Raw genomic sequence first — 22,481 nt, forward strand, 5'->3', positions numbered from 1 at the left:
GGTGTTAGGTAAATGAGGAAGAGGAACCAGACACATTTTTGAAAAACGGTCTACTATGACAAGGATGGTGGTGTTACCAGAGGATTCAGGAAGGTCTGTGATGAAGTCAACAGCTATAAAAGGTTGAAGCTTACCAGGGAGATGACGAGGGCTTTTGGTTTGGGCGCAGACTGGACAGGAGAGTACGTAATCCCTTACGTCGGATGCCAGTGAGGACCACCAGAACTTACGGGCTAGAAGTTCGGTGGTTAATGTAATGCCCGGATGTCCTGACCCCAAGGACGTGTGACACCATTGCATCAGTTGGGGTCTAACAGCTGCTGGTACGTAAGTCTTCCCAGCTGGTGTCTCAGGAGGAGCCGGGTCTGAGGTTAGGGCTTCTTGTATAGCAGAGTGAACCTCCCACTGTACCGGTTCCATAATGCAAGAGGATGGAAAAATGGGTGTAGGGTCTGAGTTACTGGTCGGAAGGTCAAACTGGCGGGAGAGAGCATCAGCTTTTACGTTTTTCTTTCCAGGGATGTAAGTAACATGAAAATGGAAGCTTGTGAAGAGAGCCCAGCTGGCTTGTCTGGAGTTTAACCTCTTGGCCAGTTTTATATATTCCAGATAATGATGATCTGTTTAGGATGTTGTGCGCCCTACAACCAGTGGCGCCATTCCTCGAGGGCCAGCTTGATGGCGAGGAGTTCTGTTCCCCAAATCGTAATTCCTCTCAGCGGCGGATAACTTCCTGGAGAAGAAGGCACTGGGATGTGATTTGGGAGGTGTTGCCACCCACTGAGAGAGTATGGCTCCTACTACTTTGGAGGCATCCACCTCCAGGGTGAAAGGAAGGGTCGGATCATGTTGGCGAAGGAGAGGAGCTGAGGTGAAGAGGCATTTCAAGTTGTTGAAAGCAGTCAGGGCGGTATCAGTCGTTTGAAGAGTCCGGGTCTTTTGGCTGGTAAGGGCAGTGAGGGGAGCGGCAGTAGAACTGAAGTTCCGAATGAACTGGCGATAGAAGTTGGAGAACCCAATGAAACGTTGGAGTCCCTTAACAGTGGTGGATTTGGGCCAGTTATTGACAGCGGTGACTTTGTTCTCATCCATGCGGACCCCTCCAGGTGTCAGTACGAAACCGAGGAAGTTTACATGGAAGGTGCTCTTTTCAGAATTCACATAAAGGTTATGGTCAAGGAGCCGTTGAAGAACCTTTTGTACATGCTGTATGTGTTCCTTCAGGGAGTAAATCAGGATGTAATCAATGTAGACGATGAGAAAGCGGTTGATCATATCCTGGAAAATATGTTGTATAGATGTTGGCGTGGCCCACTTGTTCAAGGGTCGCTGGGATCAAAGGAAGAGGGAAACGGTTCTTGACCGTGACGTCATTCAGGGAACGGTAATCAATACATGGACGGAGACCACCGTCCTTTTTTCCAACGAAGAAGAAGCTGGACGCAGCCGGGGAAGAAGGACGAATTAAACCATTTTCGAGTGCTTCATCAATGTAGTTCTCCATTGCCTCATTTTCCGGGATAGATAGGGGGTAAACATGGCCCGTCGGTGGGGACACTCCAGGGAGTAAGTCAATAGCACAGTCCACTGGGCGATGTGGTGGCAGAGTGGAGGCCTTGATTTTGCTGAAGACATTGCTGTACTGGGCGTATTCAGATGGTATAGTGGGTGGCACTGCAGAGTCCTCAATGGTGGTGTTTCTGCAGGGTAGGCTGAGACAACTGGTGATGCAGGTAGAAGACCAGGACAGTAGTTCACCTTGTCACCACGAGATAGCAGGGTCGTGACGGCAAAGCCAGGGGTGTCCGAGGATGAGTGGCTGTTTGGGGAATGATAGTTCCATGAGTTGAATGGTTTCGGTGTGGAAGACTCCAATCTGGAGGGTGACGCTCTGTGTCAGGTGCGTAATGAAGCCCGTGCCCAATGGCTGCCCGTCCAGGGCGTTAATCCTTAAGAGAGGGGTGACAGGTGTAAGATCAATGTCAAGCTCTTGTACTAGCTGGTGATCAATAAAATTACCTGCTGCGCCCGAATCTATCAAGCCCTCTACGTACTTAGTAACCCCCTTTGCGGTTATCAACACTGGGATGGAGAATTGCTTCTGGGAGATATTTAGAAATAAGGACACGCCTACCTGCATGGCAGCGGAGGGACCCTTATCATCTCTCCGTGGGGGGCGAACAGGGCAATGGCTGAGTAGATTATCTTTCCCTCCACAGTATAGGCAGAGCCCTTCTTGGATCCGCCTTTGACGTTTGATACGCGGGAGAGGAGCATGGCCCAACTGCATGGGCTCTGGAAGACTGGAACGGGATGACGGAACCATGGAAAGAGAAGGTTTCAGGTTCCTGGGTGTCAGAGTTCTTCGACGGTCGGCGACGAGGTGGTCGATGGAGATACGAATGTATTGATTTAAATCCTGAAGGTCACCTCTACAGGCCAACTCCGCCTGAAGTTCCCTGTTGAGCCCTCTTCAGTAGACGTAAGTAAAGCAGCCTCACTCCATCCACTCCCTGCAGCCATGGTGCGGAACTCGAGGGTATACTCGGCAGCTGAATTGAGTCCTTGTTGAAGTTCTATGAGGAGGTCTCCTGGAAGGAGCGTGATCGAATACCTCTTTGAAGAGGGTGTGGAAATGGGTCTCGGATCTGAGTTCTGTGCTGTTGGCAGTCCATATGGCGGTGGCCCAATCCAGGGCTTTGCCTGTGAGCAGAGACACAAAATCCACCCTGCTCTTGTCGGTGGCAAAGTTAGTGGGGTTGTGCTCAATGTATTTGCTGCATTGCATCAGAAATCCCTGACATTTCCCAGGTGAACCGTCATACTTTCCAGGCATGGATATGAATGAAGGAGGGCTATGGGTTACGATACCTGGCATCGGAAGAGTAGGGATAGGCTGATGGAGAAGATGGCAGATTTCCTCCATACATTCCTCTTGCTGGGTTAGGCGCTGCTGTAGCTCCGCTGAATCCGTTCAATTTTTTGGTGAAGTATTCTGTAATGAATAGTCAGGGAGAAAAAGGGTGTAGATTCACGCGCAGAGCGCGGCAGGTGTTTATTTCGCCTTCACAAAAGGCAGGAATCGTGTTCGCAGGCAATGGTCATACACAGGTAGGCTAACAGGCAGGAGAATCCAAAACTAGGACTGAAGGCTATAACTGGTTGTCACAAACGAACTAAGAAAAGGTTTAGTAGAGTCAAAATGAACAATACCTCACAAGGCACAAACAGAATGAACTGAACTAAATAAGGAGCTAATGAGACCAGGTGAGTAACAAACACAGGTGAAATCAATGAACAAAAATGAAAGACAGGGCTACGTTCAAGAACACAGAGAAACATGGCTACATTCAAGAACACAAGGTTGACTAAGAAAATAAATACAGAACCTTACACTACACAAATAAAGTTTGTATATGGGTGGTTCTGCAACTACTGGCACTTTTGGCATTTTTTTTTTTTTGTTTGTTTCTTGAAAGAAACTTGAATTTATATAAATAATGTTCTACTTTTGTCAGGAACCATAAACTGGTATTGACTGTGGCCATTTTATTCAACAAGACATGGATTTATGTAACGGAGACGCAGGGAGAGGAAGCAGGTGCAGTAGTGAGTTTCATGATTAAGAACATGGACAGATCGAAAACAAGGGAAGCGTATGGACAAGAAAACATAACCAATACTGCCTGACCCGATGAGTGCTACAGTGCTTTGCAAAAGTATTCATCCCCCTTGCCGTTTTTCCTATTTTGTTGCATTACAACCTGTAATTTAAATGGATTTTTATTTGGATTTCATGTAATGGACATAAGGCTGTCGTGGTCTAAGGCTGTGCCACTAGAGATCCTGGTTCGAATCCAGGCTCTGTCGTAGCCGGCCGTGACCGGGAGACCCATGGGGCGGCGCACAATTGGCCCAGCTTCGTCCAGGGTAGGGGAGGGAATGGCCGGCAGGGATGTAGCTCAGTTGGTAGAGCATGGCGTTTGCAACGCCAGGGTTGTGGGTTCGATTCCCACGGGGGGACAGTATGATTTTTTTTTTATGTATGCACTCACTAACTGTAAATCGCTCTGGATAAGAGAGTCTGCTAAATGACTAAAATGTCAAATGTAATACACATGTAACCCTCTCACCAGGCTCGAATTTGACTCTCAAGATATTACCTTATTTAGAATATTTGAACAGCATGGGATATTAGGTGAGAAGGACATCTCCAATAAGAATCCCTATTGTAAACTTGCTAGGGTGAATGACAAATAGGGTATTAACTTCAGATAGAATGATTATAGACTTGGTTATTGGTATAAGGATATGCTTTCCCATGCATTAAATGAAACTGAAACAGTAAATGACTCCACCAATACAACAGACACAAGGTTCAAGATCTATATTAATCAAATGTTCAATGTATCACATCAAAAGAAATACAAATTATAAACCCCAATGATTTTTCCACAACCCATGTCCAAATTATTTGCAAGCTTGCTTAAACCCTTGGCGCGCGTTGGAGCTCAAAAAAATGACGACATACATAAAGTCCCGAAGTCCACCACACATTTGTAGTTACTCACTACTTGTAGATAATGCCTCAGCAAAATATAGTAGTTCCGTGCAGGTGTCCTCACAAGATCCACAGCGAACACAGCTATCAATGCAGCCAGTAATCCGTAGCAGCAACAGACATCCGTTTGAAACCCGAACTGATCGTCACAAGCAATTCTCTCCAAGTCTTGAACGATGCTAGGCTAACCTCTAGGATGTCGAATGTCTCCACAATGTGACGGCAGCTTCAGTCTCTACTAGGTCTTTCTTAACGAACTAATAAACACTCTCTTATAGAAATAAAATCAGGATTTCCCTTTAAAACAAACTCTGTAGGTATGGTTTTGTTTTCTCTATCGTTTCCTTGGGTCATTTTTCCTTCACCAACCCCACTAACGTCTCTCCTCTCTCTCCTTTCAACCTTTCCTTCTCTTCTCTTTCCCAGCAACCAGTCCACTCTCCCATTGGCCACAACTTAACAAGTTACCTCATTGGTCAAAACTTTAACGAGATACGTGGGAAATTTAAACGTAAAATTTTTTTTTTAAACATTGCTTCAAAAGAAATGCATTAATGACATTACAAATCAGGAGCTATTCGATCACCTTTTAAATCTAATACCAATTAATTATAACAAATAAACTCTATACTTGGTTTTAGCAAGGTATTACACACAAAATAGTCCAAATTGGTGAAGTGAAATGAAAAAAAGAACTTCTTTCAGAAATTCTAAAAATAAATAACGGAAAAGTGGTGCGTGCATATGTATTGACCCCTTTTGCTATTAAGCCCCTAAATAAGATCTGGTGCAACAAATTACCTTCAGAAGTCACATAATTAGTTAAATAAAGTCCACCTGCGTGCAATCTAAGTGTCACATGATCTGTCACATGATCTCAGTATATATACACCTATTCTGAAAGGCCCCAGAGTCTGCAACACCACTAACCAAAACTCACGCACCAGGCAAGGAGGGCATTAATCAGAGAGGCAACAAAGATACCAAAGATAACCCTGAAGGAGCTGCAAAGCTCCACAGTGGAGATTGGAGTATCTGTCCATAGGACCACTTTAAGCCGTATACTTCACAGAGCTGGGCTTTACAGAAGAGTGGCCAGAAAAAAAGCCATTGCTTAAAGAAAAAAATAAGCAAACATGTTTGGTGTTCGCCAAAAGGCATGTGGGAGACTCCCCAAACATTACATTTACATTTTAGTCATTTAGCAGACGCTCTTATCCAGAGCGACTTACAGTTAGTGAGTGCAAACATTATTTTTTATTTATTTTTTTCATACTGGCCCACCGTTGGAATCGAACCCACAACTCTGGCATTGCAAACGCCATGCTCTACCAACTGAGCTACATCCCTGCCGGCCATTCCCTCCCCTACCCTGGACGACGCTGGGCCAATTGTGCACCTCCCCATGGGTCTCATGGTCACGGCCGGCTACGACAGAGCCTGGATTCGAACCAGGATCTCTAGTGGCACAGCTAGCACTGCGATGCAGTGCCTTAGACCACTGCACCACTCGGGAGGTACTGCGCCACTCGGGAGGTACTCTGGTCAGATGAGACTAAAATTGAGCTCTTTGGCCATCAAGGAAAACGCTATGTCAGGCGCAAACCAACCACCTCTCATCACCCCAAGAACACCATCCCCACAGTGAAGCATGGTGGTGGCAGCATCATGCTGTGGGGATGTTTTTCTTCGGCAGGGACTTGGAAACTGGTCAGAATTGAAGGAATGATGGATGGCGCTAAATACAGGGACATTCTTGAGGGAAACCTGTTTCAGTCTTCTAGAGATTTGAGACTGGGATGGAGGTTCACATTCCAGGAGGACAATGACCCTAAGCATACTGCTAAAGCAACACTCGAGTGGTTTAAGGGCAAACATTTAAATGTCTTGGAATGGCCTAGTCAAAGCCCAGACCTCAATCCAATTGAGAATCTGTGGTATGACTTAAAGATTGCTGTACACCAGTGGAACCCATCCAACTTGAAGGATCTGGAGCAGTTTTGCCTTGAAGAATGGGCAAAGCTCCCAGTGGCTAGATGTGCCAAGCTTATAGAGACATACCCCAAGAGACTTGCAGCTGTAATTGCTGCAAAAGGTGGCTCTACAAAGTATTCTTCTTTCTTGTTCATTTCACAAGAAAAAATATTTTTGCATCTTCAAAGTGGTAGGCATGTTGTGTAAATCAAATGATACAAACCCCCCAAAAATCCATTTTAATTCCAGTGTCACGACTTCATCCGAGGCTGCCTCCTCTCTTTGTTCGGGCAGGCTTCGGTGTTCGTCGTCACCAGCCTTCTAGCCACTGCCGCTCCTCATCTCATCATTCTATTTTTTTTCTTGTTTATTACACACACCTGGTTCATATCCCCTCATCAGTACCTGTATAAGTGTTCCCTCTGCCCCCTTGTCTTTGTGTGTGATTGTTTATTGTGAGGATAGTGAAGCTCGTGGTACTCCTTGTATTTTGTATCAGATCCAGCCACCCACATCCCAGCACCCAGAGGGATCCATATATTCCGACCACGGGATTTAGACGGGACAGCTGCCAGGGACTCCTCCTACAACTGGAGCTATATTATTCTACCATCATCCCGGCCCCATCGGAGCGGGAGAAGGTGTCTGCCCTCGTCTCCTGCCTCTAGGGGAAAGCCCTGGAGTGGGCCAATGCAGTCTGGAGTGAAAGAGGAGCCGCGTTGGACAACTTCGGGGAGTTCACTCGCCTCTTTCGGTCCGTCTTCGATCACCCGCCCGAAGGTAGTGAGGCGGGCAAGTGGCTGGTCCACCTGAGGCAGGGGACAAGGACCGCGCAGGACCCCGGCTGGGCCTGGGTGGAACGAGCAGGCCCTCATTGACCACTTCTGGTGCCATCTACGAGAGGATGTCCGAAGGGAGCTAGCCTGCCGGGACACCATGTTGTCCTTTAATCAACTGGTGGACATGGCCATCCGGTTGGACAACCTGCTGGCTGCTAGAGGACGTCCTGGAAGGGGCCTGCCCGTTCCACCCCCCCAACCCGGATCACGAGCTGATGGAGCTGGGTGGAGCGGCGATCCGGGAAAGCGGAGGACGACAGCCCCAGTGTCCCTCTAGTGGAACGAGAGGACTTTCTCCTGCACGCTGTCGTGGGCTTTCTTTTGGGTCTTGAGGCGGCAGGCAGGGCACTCTCGCGTCACCCCAGGTATCGAACACCCACACTCGTTCAGAGCCCTCTGCTGCACACTCTACCCTACCCATGCACTTTCCTGATTACATTGTAGTTCCCCAGTGTAAGGCGCTGGTCGATTCAGGCGCAGCTGGGAACTTTATGGACAGGTCATTTGCACATAGTCTAGGCATTACATTGGTTCCCCTATCCATTCCACTCCCCATCAGAGCACTTGACAGTCGACCACTAGGGTCCGGGTTCGTTAGGGAAGTTACAGCACCAGTCACTATGGTTACGCACAAGACCCATAGCGAGCAAGTCACCTTTTTTATTATTGAGTCTCCTGATTTCCCTGTTGTGTTAGGTCTTCCCTGGTTAGTACTACACAACCCCACCTTTTCATGGCTGCAGAGGGTTCTCACGTGGTGGGCGTGAGAGTGTCAGGGTAGGTGTCTAGGTGTTTCCATTGGTGCAACCACGGTGGACAGTCCAGACACTACCTCCACCGTGCGCATTCCCCCCCGAATACCTCGATTTGGCGTACCCATTTTCCAAAACGCAGGCGACCAAATTACCACCTCATCGGGCGGAGGATTGCGCGGTAAACCTCCGGGTAGACGCTGTGCCTCCCAGGAGTCATGTGTATCCCCTGTCGCAGTCTGAACCGGAGGCGATGGAGACATACGTCTCCGAGTCCCTGCGTCAGGGGTTCATACGTCCCTCCACTTCGCCCGCCTCAAGTTTATTTTTTGTGAAGAAGAAAGACGGAGGTCTGCGCCCTTGCCTTGATTACCGAGCACTGAACAAGGGGACTATACTTCATAGTTATCCTCTATCCCTCATTCCATCTATGATCGAGTCAATGCATGGGGCACGTTTCTTCATAAAATTAGATCTCCGGAGTGCGTACAACCTGGTGTGTGTCCGAGAGGGGGACGAGTGGAAGACAGCATTCAGCACAACCACGGGGCATTACGAATACCTGGTGATGCCGTACGGTTTGATGAATGCTCCATTTGTCTTCCAGTCCTTTGTGAACGAGGTGTTTCAGGACATGCTTGGTCGTGGTGTAGTGGTCTACATCAATGACATTCTGGTGTATTCCGCTACGCGCAGCGAACATGTGTCCCTGGTTCGCAAAGTGCTGGCCCGACTGTTGGAACATGACCTTTATGCCAAGGCAGAACAGTGTCTGTTTTTCCGACAGCCGTCTCCTTTATCGGATACTGCATTACCACCTCAGGTGTGGAGATGGAGGGAGATCGCATTTCAGCCGGGCGTATTTGGCAGACTCCAACCACGGTTAAGGAGGTGCAGCGCTTTATTGGCTTTGCCAACTACTATCGGAGGTTTATCCGGGGCTTTGGCAAAGTCGCAGCTCCCATTACATCTCTGTTGAAGGGTGGGCCGTCCCGACTCCGCTGGTCTGCTGAGACTGACAGGGCCTTCAGTAACCTGAGGGTTCTGTTCACCTCAGCCCCGGTACTGGCCCATCCCGAACCATCACTAACGTTGGTAGTGGAGGTGGATGCGTCCGAGGTTGGGATAGGCGCTGTCCTATCTCAACGCTCGGGCACACCACCCAAGCTCCGCCCCTATGCCTTCTTCTCCAAGAAGCTCAGCCCGGCGGAGCAGAACTACGACGTTGGTGATCGGGAGCTGTTCGCTGTTGTCCGAGCCCTGAACGTGTGGAGGCACTGGCTCAAGGGGAGCGAAACATCCCTTTCCTCGTCTGGACGGACCACCATAACCTGGAGTACATCTGGGCAGCGAGGAGGCTGAATCCTCGCCAGGCCAGGTGGGCCCTATTCTTCACCCGGTTTGATTTGACTCTATCATACATTCCGGGTACGAAGAACGTGAAGGCAGACGCACTGTCACGGCTGTACGACACAGAGGAGAGGCCCATAGACAACACCCCCATACTCCCGGCCTCCTGTATTGTGGCGCCGGTAGTATAGGTGATGGACGCGGACATAGAGCGGGCATTACACACAGAGCCATCTCCACCTCAGTGTCCAGCTGGGTTGCAGTACGTGCCTTCTCTTGTCCGTGACCGTCTGATCTATTGGGCACACACTACCCCCTCCTCTGGTCACCCAGGTATCGGTCATACAGTGCGCTGTCTGAACGGAAAGTACTGGTAGCCTACCTTGGCTAAGGACGTGATGGTGTATGTCTCCTCCTGCTCAGTGTGCGCCCAGAGTAAGGCACCTAGGCACCTCCCAGCAGGTAAGTTACAGCCCTTACCAGTTCCACAACGGCCATGGTTACACTTGTGTATTGACTTCCTTACTGATCTTCCCCTCTGTTAAGTTAACAACACCATCCTGGTCGTTGTGGACCACTTTTCCAAAGCCTGCCACCTCCATCTGCTGCCCGGTCTCCCCACGGCCCTGCAGACTGCGGAGGCACTGTTTACACACGTCTATCGGCACTATGGGGTTTCCAGAGGATATGAGGATACATCCAGGGTCTGGAAGGCGTTCATGGAACGTCTGGGGGTCTCAGTCAGCCTGACTTCCGGTTTTCACCCCGAGTCTAATGGGCAGGTGGAACGGGTGAACCAGGATGTGGGTAGGTCCTACTGCCTGGAGCGGCCAGGGGAATGGTCGGTGTTCTTGCCATGGGCCAAATATGCCCAGAACTCTCTCCGCCACTCCTCCACTAACCTAATGCCATTTCAATGTGTTTTAGGTTATCAGCCGGTTCTGGCACCGTGGCATCAGAGCCAGACCGAGGCTCCTGTGGTGGATGACTGGTTTCAGCGCGCGGAGGAGACGTGGAACGCTGCTCATGTCCACCTCCAACGCTCCATGCGTTGCCAGAAGGCCAACGCTGACCGCCACCGCAGTGAGGTCCCGGTCTTTGTACCGGATGATTTGGTATGGCTCTCGACCCGGAATCTACCCCTCCGCCTACCCTGCCAGAAGCTGAGCCCACGGATTGTGGGGCCGTTCAAAGTCTTGAGGAGAATAAACGAGGTTACTTGTATGTCATTACTCCCTCCATATTACCGTATTAAAATCCATGTGTCTGAGGTGCGGGAGGTCCCTCCGCCCCCTCTGGACAGCGAGGGGGTCCCGGCGTACTCCGTCCGTTCCATACTGGAATCGAGGCGTCGGGTGGGGGGCCTTCAGTACCTTGTGGATTGGGAGGGGTACGGTCCGGAGGCGCGGTGATGGGTCCCGGTGAGAGATATCCTCGATCCCTCCCTGTTGCAGGATTTCCACCGTCGCCATCCGGCTCGCCCTGCTCCGCGTCTTCCTGGTCGTCCCCGAGGCCGGTGTCGACGCGCTGCTGGAGTTGCGCGTCAAGGGGGGGGTACTGTCACGACTTCCTCCGAGGCTGCCTCCTCTCCTTATTTGGGCAGGCTTCGGCGTTCGTCGTCACCGGCCTTCTAGCCACTGCCACTCCTCATCTCATCATTCCATTTGTTTTGTCTTGTTTATTACACAAAACTGGTTCATATCCCCTCATCAGTACCTGTACAAGTATTCCCTCTGCCCACTTGTCTTTGTGTGTGATTGTTTATTGTGAGGATAGTGAAGCTCGGTGGAGCTCCTTGTATTTTGTATCGCCAGGTTATTTTCCCCATGTGCCTTGTTGGTTCCAGTGCACCTGTTTTGCGCACAGGACAGTTTTGACGCTTTACTGTGTAACTCTGTATTCCGGAATAAATCCTGTTATTGTGTGATTTACCCTCCTGCGCCTGACTCCTTCAAATCACCCATCACATCCAGATTGTAAGGCAACAAAATAGGAAAAATGCCAAGGAGGGTGAATACTTTCGCAAGCCACTGTAGATAAATGGGGAGTAATCAAGGTAGTGATGAAGTCCAGGTGTGATGAAGTCCCCCCTGACGCGCGGTTCCAGCCACAGGGGGACGGCGGCCAGGGGGACGGCCCCGAGGGCGAGGAGCGGGCCGGTCCGGACAGCGAAGAAGGAAATATCTGATGATGTTGGGATCTAGAATGTCGTCCACCGGGACCCAACACCGCTCCTCTGGACTGTACCCCTCCCAGTCCACCAGGTACTGGAGCCGACCCCCACGACGTCGGGAGCCCAGGAGGGATTTGACGGCATAGGCGGGGCACCCCTCGAGGAATCGGGCCCACTCCCCCTGTCGGTCCTTTCGACGTATCGGTGGTGGGGGCTCCCATCTGATGGGCTAAATAGAGGGAGCACTGGAGTAGGAAGCCACGGCATTTAGATGGAGTCCCATCATATTTGTCCGGGAGGGACAATCGGACATCGTTGACCTGGGAGGACTGCTGGATGGGCTGGGGTGCTAGCTCGCTGGGTCGACTCGTGGTAGAGAATCCTCCGCTAGTTGGAGGTGACGCCCCTTGGGTAATGTCGAGGTGTTGAAGAACGCGGAGGACCTCATCTATAGTCGTCCCCAGTTGCGTCAGCTGGTCGTGGTGTTTGCAAAGTAGGCGTCCCTGTTCACCTACCATCTGGGAGATGTCTTGATTACCTGCTGCTTCCATTTGTAGAGGCAGTATTCCGTAACAGAGACGCAGGGAGTCAGGAAACAGGTGCAGTAAGTGAGTTTAATGATAACGTACATGGAGAGATACAAAACAAATTTACTTGGTTAATATGATCAGTTATCATTTGATGAATTCCAAACACAACATGTTGAGACGTATTCTTTTAAATAGAAGCAATTCCAGATGAGTTATAGCCGTTGCGGTAATGACGCAGAATATTCTCTTATCTTGACATATTCAAAGTTACTTTTCTTGAAGGTGGTGATAAATCCAGCCTGGTCACCCGTCATACAATTCAGTATTTGACGTCCCTCCATGTCTGAGGACATCAGGAGATGACGTGGAAACCGGCCACTAGGGGCAACAGTGAGCGCTGTTACCTTCAAGAGTCGGCTGGAGTGGTGTAAAGCTCACCTCCATTAGACTCTGAAGCAGTGGAATTGTGTTCTCTGGAGTGATGTGTCACGCTTCACCATCTGGCAGTCCGACAGACGAATGCTACCTGCCCCAATGCATAGTGTCCAACTGTAAATTTTGGTGGAGGAGGAATAATATTCTGGGGCTGTTTTTCATGATTCGGGCTAGGCCCCTTACTTACTTACTTACTTACTTACTTTATTGTCCCCATGGGGAAATTTTGTTGCAGTGTCATGTACACATTTAAAGTGGCGTTAAATACAAAACAAGATTGACAATACAACTTTCAATAACAGTCACGCACCAATGAAAATAAGAAATAAAACATTTAAAACATTTAAAACAAAGACTAGCCTGCTGGCCTTACGGGGTCAATGGGAACATTTGCCCGAGCTATTTAAGAGGGATATCACACCTAGCACAAATGATTGTCTCGTTCTATTTTTCCTACTGAGGGGTGCCCTATACCTACGCCCAGAGGGGAGTAATTCAAAGTCCAGGTACAGGGGGTGACTTGGGTCTAAAATGATTTTGTGAGCCTTACGGAGGGCCCTGACCTTAAAGATCTCATCCAGGCCTGTCTGTTTGACTCCATGTACCTTACTTGCTGTGGTAATAATCCTTCTCAGCATGTTTCTCTGACTGACAGTGGCATTGCCAAACCAACAAACAATACAAAAAGTTAAAATACTCTCAATAAAGGATTTGTAAAACAGAGTCAATATAGTACAGTCTATATTAAAAGAACCCAACTTTTTTAGAAAGTACAGTCTCTGTTGGCTCTTTTTGTAGATCTGGTCTGTACATTTACTCCACTGAAGCTTACTGTCCAAAAAGACACCCAGATATTTATATTCCTCTACAATTTCTATATTCTGGCCTCTGATAGATGTTGCAGAGGTAGGTGTTGTACGCTACCTGAAGTCTATGCACATCTCTTTGGTCTTGTTAGTATTGAGGACCAAGTGTGATTCCTCACACCACTCTACAAAGTCATCTAGGACCGGGCCATGATGTTCCTCGTCATCATGCAACAGGCTGATCAAGGCAGTGTCATCAGCGAACTTAACGAGGTGTCTGTCAGTATGGGAACTAGTACAACTATTAGTGTACAAGATGTACAGAAGTGGGGACAAAACACATCCCTGAGGAGAGCCTGTGTTGGTATTGCGTATATCCGACACATGGGGACCTATTTTGACTCGCTGTGAGCGTTGGCTCAGGAAGTCCAACAGCCACAAAACCAGCCCCCCATCTAAGGAAAAGTCCCGAATGAGTCTCTGTGCCAGAATGTAAGGCTGGTTAGTTCCAGTGAAGAGAAATCTTAACGCTAAAGCATACATTGACATTCTAGATGATTCTGTGCTTCCAACTTTGTGGCAACTGAAGACAGTGTGTTGTGGTAGCCAGGTGGACCTCATGACATACAGTACATTCGTAAAGTATTCAGATCACTTGACTTTTTCCACATTTCGTTACATTACAGCCTTATTCTAAAATAGATTAAAATGTATTTTTAGAAAACAATAGAAAACATGAAAACATAGACAGTATAAAAAACATTAGCTGTAAGCAAAACATCATTCACATTAAACACCTTGCGTTTCTATAAAACACAAAGGGCATATTATACTTGCCGTTGCAATAAGAAATAGATTTCACACGAAGTTATAGAAAATAAGTATTAACAGGTGTGATGATGATGACCCTTAGGATTCCTACCACATCCTGTATTAGGAGGAAACTCACACAAAAAAATAATTGTCTGTAAGACAATAATATTCAATCATCCTATTGGCAAGGTAATCATTCAGAATCCTTTAAGAGTGACCAGCTGTTCCACACCGGTATCAGTCACACATAAATAACTGGATTCAATAATTTTTCATGAAAATGTGTTGAGAGAGTCAGGTACCAGAAGTCCTTTCATTCAACAGATTTCCTCGTTATGTCTAACACTGTCCTCTCCAAAGCCCATCCATCCCATCACAACTTCATCAGGCTGTTCTTCTCTGGTCACCTCGTCCTCGTGCCCCTCACTGGCATATAATACCTCAGTTCCTTCCAGAAGCGTGAGGACAAGGAAAGAGAGGGTGAGGAGAGAGGGGACGAAGCCAGCTCCCCTCTCTTCTCCTCCACCTCCTCCTCTTCTCCCCACCTCCCACACCTCAACCCTCTGCTACTCTTCCACCAGCAGACGGCGCCCTGGCGCTCCCGGAGGTGGCGCACCGACTCGGGGAAGAGGGTCAGCTGTGTGGGGGAGACCTCCTCCAGCTCCACAAGGACCACCTTAAGGGAGCCCTCCAACAGGGCACGGTGCATGGCCGTCTGCCTCTCGAAGCTCTGCCAGGCCTCCAGGACACCACTGCTACTGTCACTGTGGCTTCCACTGCAGAACGTAGAGCCAGAGTAGACCAGGAGGAGACGCCGGCTTGCCAGCATGCTCTCCTCCACTGCATCTACTATGGCTAGAGAGGGAGGAGGGAGGAGAAGAGGGGGAAAGGGAGGAGAGAGGAGGGAGGAGAAGAGGGGGAAAGGGAGGAGGGAGGAGAAGAGGGGGTCAGGGAGCAGGGAAAATTGTTATTAAAACATTGTTCTACCATTTAAATGGTTTCTGAAGGTCTTTATGATTTCAGAAAGGTTTCACATATTTCATCATCATGCTACTTATGTACTAATGCCAAGGCTAACTTAGTCTTCTGGAACCTGGAGCCTCAGGGTCGAGCTGAGATGTCATACCTTCCCCTGGTAGGCTGTCCCGGCCCAGTATGAACAGCCTGTAGCCACACCTCCCCTCCAGAACCTGGGGCAACATGTGGAGGGCAAACATCTCTGCCTCCCCACAGGCTCCGCCCCCATCCCCAAACAGACGGGGGTATGCCACGTACGCATCATACAACTTCCCATCAGAGTCTGCCACATGCAGGATAGGGACAGGTAAAACAAAATAGATGTGTTAGTGCTGGGCTAGAGCAAAAGCCTCCACAAACCTGCCTAACAGAGGAGGCTTGGTTATTTATGACACCATAGTTGCTTGTGTTTTATGGTTACATGGCCTATTTAGTGCCTTGTATCAAACTTCCTCTCTGTTTCCTCTGAGTCATGGAAAATGCTGTGCTTGCATAGCTGTGGGATGTGCTACAATACATTGCTACACTTGCTACTGATTTTACTTGTGGTCAGGTGGGGAGTGGGAAACAAGTGTTGGATTCTAGCTTGGAATATACTTATTCATGTTACCATATTAGAACCGGGTGTATGGAAAGTTACTGAGTGAGAAAGGGGAGTGCAGAGCTTACATTCTGTTGGAAAATGTTATTCTTAAATCTCATGTACCCTATGGAGAGAGGCAAAGGGCAACAGTCTGGTTTCAGTCACTGCTAAGGTAGGACAGCCGTGGAGTAGGGAGGAGTGAGGAATTCGGCCCGAGGTCAGGTCAGATGAAGTGAGGAGGAACAGTCAGTCCTGTCACACACATACAGTTGAAGTCGGAAGTTTACATACCCCTTAGCCAAATACATTTAAACTCAGTTTTTCACAATTCCTGACATTTAATCCTAGTAAAAATTCCCTGTCTTAGGTCAGTTAGGATCACCACTTTATTTTAAGAATGTGAAATGTCAGAATAATAGTAAAGAGAATGATTTATTCAGCTTTTATTTATTTCATCACATTCCCAGTGGGTCAGAAGTTTACATACACTCAATTAGTATTTGGTAGCATTGCCTTTAAATTGTTTAACTTGGGTCAAACGTTTCGGGTAGCCTTCCACAAGCTTCCCACAATAAGTTGGATGACTTTTGGTCCATTCCTCCTGACAGAGCTGGTGTAAGAGGCCTCCTTGCTCGCACACGCTTTTTCAGTTCTGCCCATAATGTTCTATAGGATTGAGGTCAGGGCTTTGTGGTGGCCACTCCAATACCTTGACGTTGTTGTCCTTAAGCCATTTTGCCACAACTTTGGAAGTATGCTTGGGGTCATTGTCCATTTGGAAGACCCATTTGCGACCAAGCTTAAACTTCCTGACTGATGTCTTAAGATGTTGCTTCAATACATCCACATAATTTTCCTTCCTCATGATGCTATCTACTTTGTGAAGTGCACCAGTCCTTCCTGCAGCAAAGCACCCTCACAGCATGATGCTGCCACCCCCGTGCTTCACAGTTGGGATGGTGTTCTTCAGCTTGCAAGCCAACTTTAAAGGCACAGTCAACTTAGTGTATGTAGACTTCTGACCCACTGGAATTGCTGTGAATTATATGTGAAATAATCTGTCTGTAAACAATTGTTGGAAAAATTACTTGTGTCATGCACAAAGTAGATGTCCTAACCGACTTGCCAAAACTATAGTTTGTTAAAAAGAAATTTGTGGAGTGGTTGAAAAACAAGTTTTAATGACTGTATGTAAACTTCCAACTTCAACTGTATATTTCCATGCCCATGAAGGTTCTAGCAGGAGGCTACACCAATGAGAGGAACCAAATACGTTCCTGACTAGCAACAGAGATGTATTGGCTGTCTAAATATGCAAGGGGTTGACTCCGCCTAGTAGGAAGGTATAAATATATGTGATTGTGTAAACATCTTTGTCTTTGCAGCTGTATGACCCAGTGGGTGAATAAACTTTGTTTGAGCTTTTTCTAGTTGTCCGTTTGAGTTTTTACTCAGTTTGTTCAGAACCTAACACAAGCAATGCAACATGCGTGTGTGTGTGGGTTTAAGTGTGGGCCCGGGGGTTTGTGGGGAGACATGCTGTATGTGCATTTCTGTCTGTATCTGGTGTAGGAATGTATATTTATGTTAGTGCGAGTTTCCATTTCATGAAAGCACAGTATGCAATGAGTCTGCAGATAGTGTGTGTGTGCATGAGTGTGTGCATGTCTGCGTGTGCGCGCTCAGGCATGTTTCTATTAATGTTTCCATGAGTGTGCTTGCGCAGTATATGTGCGGTAAAGTGTCTCTCATTGCGTACCTGTGTTTGTGTAGAGAAGCGGGAACATCCTCCTGAGCGACAGCACGATGTCGATCTTGAAGCGATGGTAAATAACAACACTAACAGTAAACACCAATACCAGACTGGTCAGTAGTACCCCAATACGGAGCAGATAGTTTGGATCTGTGCAGAAAAAGAGAGAAGATAGCATTTATAACAGTTTTTTCAAAAGTGGTGAGCTTGCAGTTGTTATAATACACTATCAAAACAAGGGTAAAGGGACAGGATAATATGTGTGTGATCTCTTTTGAAACACCTTTATGTTATCCTCCAGACAGTATTGTCTAACCTGTAGGCTGTAGTATGAAGGAGGCTAAAGAATTGCCTCTGTCACTGGAAACCCAACACGTGTAGTTGATGTAAAAGTCTTCCTCTTCCACCATCAAGAAATTCAAATGACGCTCCAACCATACACCCTTCTCCTCTTCTTCTCTCCACTCCCTGGTTTGGGGGGGAGGGAGGGGGGGGGGGGGGGGGTGGAGACAGACAAGTTCCCCCTTGTGAACGCACAATCAAACCATCATGGCAACAGTTAACATAACATACACTGTTATTGGCGCCTGAGGGGATGGGTGCCGTTTTACAGGCTCCTAACCAACTGTGCTATTTTGTGTGGTTTTTTGCATTGTTTGTAACCTTTTTTGTACATAATGTTGCTGCTACCGTCTCTTATGACCGAAAATAGTTTCTGGATATCAGAACAGTGATTATTCACCTCGAACTGCACAAATATTTTTTTATTTAATGAGTCTTACAGAAGGGATATACTGTTTCTCCGAGACCAGGCCCAAATCCCGTCATTCGTGTGAAGAAAAGACAGAGGTACAGGGGGCGGAGATCGGGTGCCTTGTGAGAATTTTTCGGCGAGTGGGGAACCCGCCTCTACCATCCGTTCTATTGGCCAACATGCAATCACTGGAGAATAAACTGGATGAGCTCCGTTCTAGACTATCCTACCAACGGGACATTAAAAACTGTAATATCTTATGTTTCACCAAGTCGTGGCTAAACGACGACACGGATAATATACAGTTGGCTGGATTTCCGTGCATCGGCAGGACAGAAGCGGCGCTCATAGTGGCCAGGAACTTTAATGCAGGCAAACTTAAATCCATTTTACCTCATTTCTACCAGCATATCACATCTGCAACCAGAGGGAAAAAAACCCTAGACCACTTTTACTCCACACACAGTGACGCATACAAAGCTCTCCTTCGCCCTCCATTTGGCAAATCTGACCATAATTCTATCCTGCTGATTCCTGCTTTCAAGCAAAAACTAAAGCAGGAAGTACCAGTGACTCGCTCAATATCAGAAGACGCGGATGCTACGCTACAGGACTGTTTTGCTAGCACAGACTGGAAGAAATCCCGCTATGCCATCAGACTAACCATCAAACAGGCAAAGCGTCAATACAGGACTAGGATTGAATCCTACTACACCGGCTCTGATACTCGTCAGATGTGGCAGGGCTTGCAAACTATTACGGATTACAAAGGGAAACCCAGCAGCGAGCTGCCCAGTGACGCGAGCCTATTAGATGGGCTAAATGCCTTTTATGCTCGCTTCGGGGCAAGCAACACTGAAGCATGCATGAGAGCACCAGCTGTTCCAGACGACTGTGTGATCACGCTCTCCGTAGCCTTTAAACAGGTCAACATTCACAAGGCCGCGGGGCCAGACGGATTACCAGGACGTGTACTCAGATCCTGCATGGACAAACTGGCAAGTGTCTTCACTGACATTTTCAAACTTTCCCTGAGCAAGTCTGTAACACCTACATGTTTCAAGCAGACCACCATAGTCCCTGTGCCCAGAAAAGCGAAGGTAACCTGCCTAAATGACTACCGTCCCGTAGCACGTCGGTAGCCATGAAGTTCTTTGAAAGGCTAGTCATGGCTCACATCAACACCATCATCCCGGAAACCCTAGACCCACTCCAATTTTCATACCGCCCCCATGGATCAACAGATGATGCAATCTCAATCGCACTCCACACTGCCCTTTCCCACCTGGACAAAAGGAACACCTATGTGAGAATGCTGTTCATTGACTACAGTTCAGCGTTCAACACCATAGTGCCTACAAAGTTCATCACTAAGCTAAGGACCCTGGGACTAAACACCTCCCTCTGCAACTGGATCTTGGACTTCCTGACGGGCCGCCCCCAGGTGGTAAGGGTAGGCAACAACACATCTGCCAAGCTGATCCTCAACACTGGGGCCCCTCAGGGGTGCATGCTTAGTCCCCTCCTGTACTCCCTGTTCACCCATGACTGCGTGGCCAAGCACGACTCCAACACCATCATTAAGTTTGCTGACGACACAACAGTGGTAGGCCTGATCACCGACAACGATGAGACAGCCTAAAGGGAGGAGGTCAGAGACCTGGCAGTGTGGTGCCAGGACAACAACCTCTCCCTCAACGTGATCAAGACAAAGGAGCTATCGTGGACTACAGGAAAAGGAGGGCCAAACACGCTCCTATTCACATCGACAGGGCTGTAGTGGAGCTGGTCGAGAGTTTCAAGTTCCTTTGTGTCAACATTAATCAAATGGCCACCTGGACTATCTACATTGACACCCCGCCCTCCCTTTGTTTTTACACTGCTGCTACTCACTGTTTATTATTTTACATTTTTAGTCATTTAGCAGACGCTCTTATCCAGAGCGACTTACAGGAGCAATTAGGGTTAAGTGCCTTGCTCAAGGGCACATCGACAGATTTTTCACCTAGTCGGCTCGGGGATTAGAACCAGCGACTTTTCGGTTACTGGCACAACGGTCTTACCCACTAAGCTACCTGCCACCCTGCATATTATCTATGCATAGTCACTTTACCCCTACCTACATGTACAAATTACTTCGACTAACCTGTACCCCCGCTGATTGACCTGGTACCGGTACACCCTGTATTTAGCCTCGTTATTGTTATTTTATTGTTACTTTTTATTTGATTTTTTACTTTATTTTATTTAGTAAATATTTTCTTAACTCTATTTCTTGAACTGCATTGTTGGTTAAGGGCTTGTAAGTAAGCGTCGAATACCTGTTGTATTCGACGCATGTGACAAATAAAATGTGATTTGATTTGTGATTGATTTTGTGAAGTTCCAAAGTTTCAAAGCAAGCACTATGTATTAAGGTATATGGAGCCTATCTTAATCTCAGTGGTATACCTGATACGATACCAACAGTTTAGATACTATACAGTAGAACATCCATCTGGATGACACAGAATAGAGGCATATACAGTGCCGTGAAAAAGTATTTTCTCCTTTCTGATTTTCTCTATTTTTGCATATTTTTTATACTGAATGTTATCAGATCTTCAACCAAAACCTAATATTAGATAAAGGAACCTGAGTGTACAAATAACAAACCCAAAAATTATACTTATTTTATTTATTTAATTAACAAAGTTATGCAAGTGTGAAAAAGTAACCGCCCCCTTACACTCAATAACTGGTTGTGCCACCTTTAGCTGCAATGACTGCAACCAAATGCTTCCTGTAGTTGTTGATCAGTCTCTCACATCACTGTGGAGGAATTTGGCCCACTCTTGCATGCAACATTTTTGGGTTTTCAAGCATGAACTGCTAGTTTCAAGTCCTACCACAACATCTCAATTGGAATTAGGTCTGGACTTTGACTAGTAAATTACAAAACTTCAAATGTGTTGCTTTTTAACCATTTTCAAGTAAACTTGAATATGTGTTTTGGATCATTGTCTTGCTACATGACCCAGCTGTGCTTCAGCTTCGGCTCACAGACAGATGGCCTTACATTCTCCTGTAGAACGTAATGGGACCCATGTCGTCCAAAAAGTTATACTTTTGACTCATCTGTCCATAGAACATTCTTCAAATAGTCTTGATGATTCAGGTACTTTTTGGCAAACTTGAGTCAACTTTTTGGATGAGATGGGTCCCATTATGTCTGGCGAAAAGCTAACACTGCATTACACAGTAAGAACTTCATACTGTAAGTCAAGCATGGTGGTGGTATTGTGATGGTTTGGGGATGCTTTGCTGCCTCAGGACCTGGACGACTTGCCTTAATAGAAGGAACCATGAATTCTGCTCTGTATCAGAGAATTCTACAGGAGAATGTCATGCCATCCGTCTGTGAGCTGAAGCTGAAGCGCAGCTGGGTCATGCAGCAAGACAATGATCCAAAACACACAATCAAGTCTACATGAAAATGGTTAAAAAGCAACACATTTGTAGAATTCTTACAGTGTGTATTGCGATACTGTTGTGTTGTCTCAACCTACCTTTGTGATTCCTGAAAGATGCGTTCAGAGACAATTTCGGAAATGGAGTTTTTGCTAGCTTTCCAATTCAAATCCGTGCAACTTTTATTCCCCACACTCGGCACAAACACCCGACACATCTTACTGAAGGAAGAACCTAGGGGGCAAACATTGAATTCTTTATTTGGATCATGAATGAAAATAAATAATAAACTCACGCACGCACGCGCACACACACACACACACACACACACACACACACACACACACACATTCTCTAGTGGTTTACTCACCCAGATCTGCTTTGATGATCTCATTGGCAGGTTCAACCACTTTGGGCTCCAGGCAATACTGCACTGAAATTATGACAATGATTCATAAACATCATAGAAAGACACAGAAATATTCAGTCACCTGACCCTATAGAAAACAACACTTTCTAAGCTCTCAAAGAGCAAAGTTTCAAAGCAGCCTCTATGAACTCATAACCTCTGATTCAGGGTCATATACAGTGCCTTCAGAAAGTATTCACACTCCTTGACTTTTTCCACGTTTTGTTGTGTTACAACTTGAATTTGAAATTGATGCAATTTAGATTTTTGTATCAATGGCCT

General features: G+C 47.2%; 1 long non-coding RNA gene and 1 pseudogene across 2 annotated transcripts; both read right to left on the reverse strand.

Moving 5' to 3' along the window:
- Positions 1–14,460: 14,460 nt before the first annotated feature.
- Positions 14,461–17,764, reverse strand: LOC311128823 (interleukin-1 receptor type 1-like; annotated as a pseudogene). The gene is made up of 3 exons: positions 17,593–17,764; positions 15,360–15,533; positions 14,461–15,088 (listed from the first exon to the last, which is right to left on the reverse strand). The product of its transcript is annotated as an interleukin-1 receptor type 1-like (transcript).
- Positions 17,765–17,908: 144 nt separating this feature from the next.
- LOC311129589 lies at positions 17,909–22,225 on the reverse strand. The gene is made up of 3 exons (XR_014613294.1): positions 22,161–22,225; positions 21,889–22,024; positions 17,909–18,054 (listed from the first exon to the last, which is right to left on the reverse strand). It is a non-coding gene; the product is annotated as an uncharacterized lncRNA (long non-coding RNA).
- Between the last annotated feature and the right edge of the window lie 256 nt (positions 22,226–22,481).

Source organism: Coregonus lavaretus, assembly GCF_964263955.1.
Source record: "Coregonus lavaretus genome assembly, chromosome: 5".
Lineage (NCBI taxonomy): Eukaryota > Metazoa > Chordata > Actinopteri > Salmoniformes > Salmonidae > Coregonus > Coregonus lavaretus.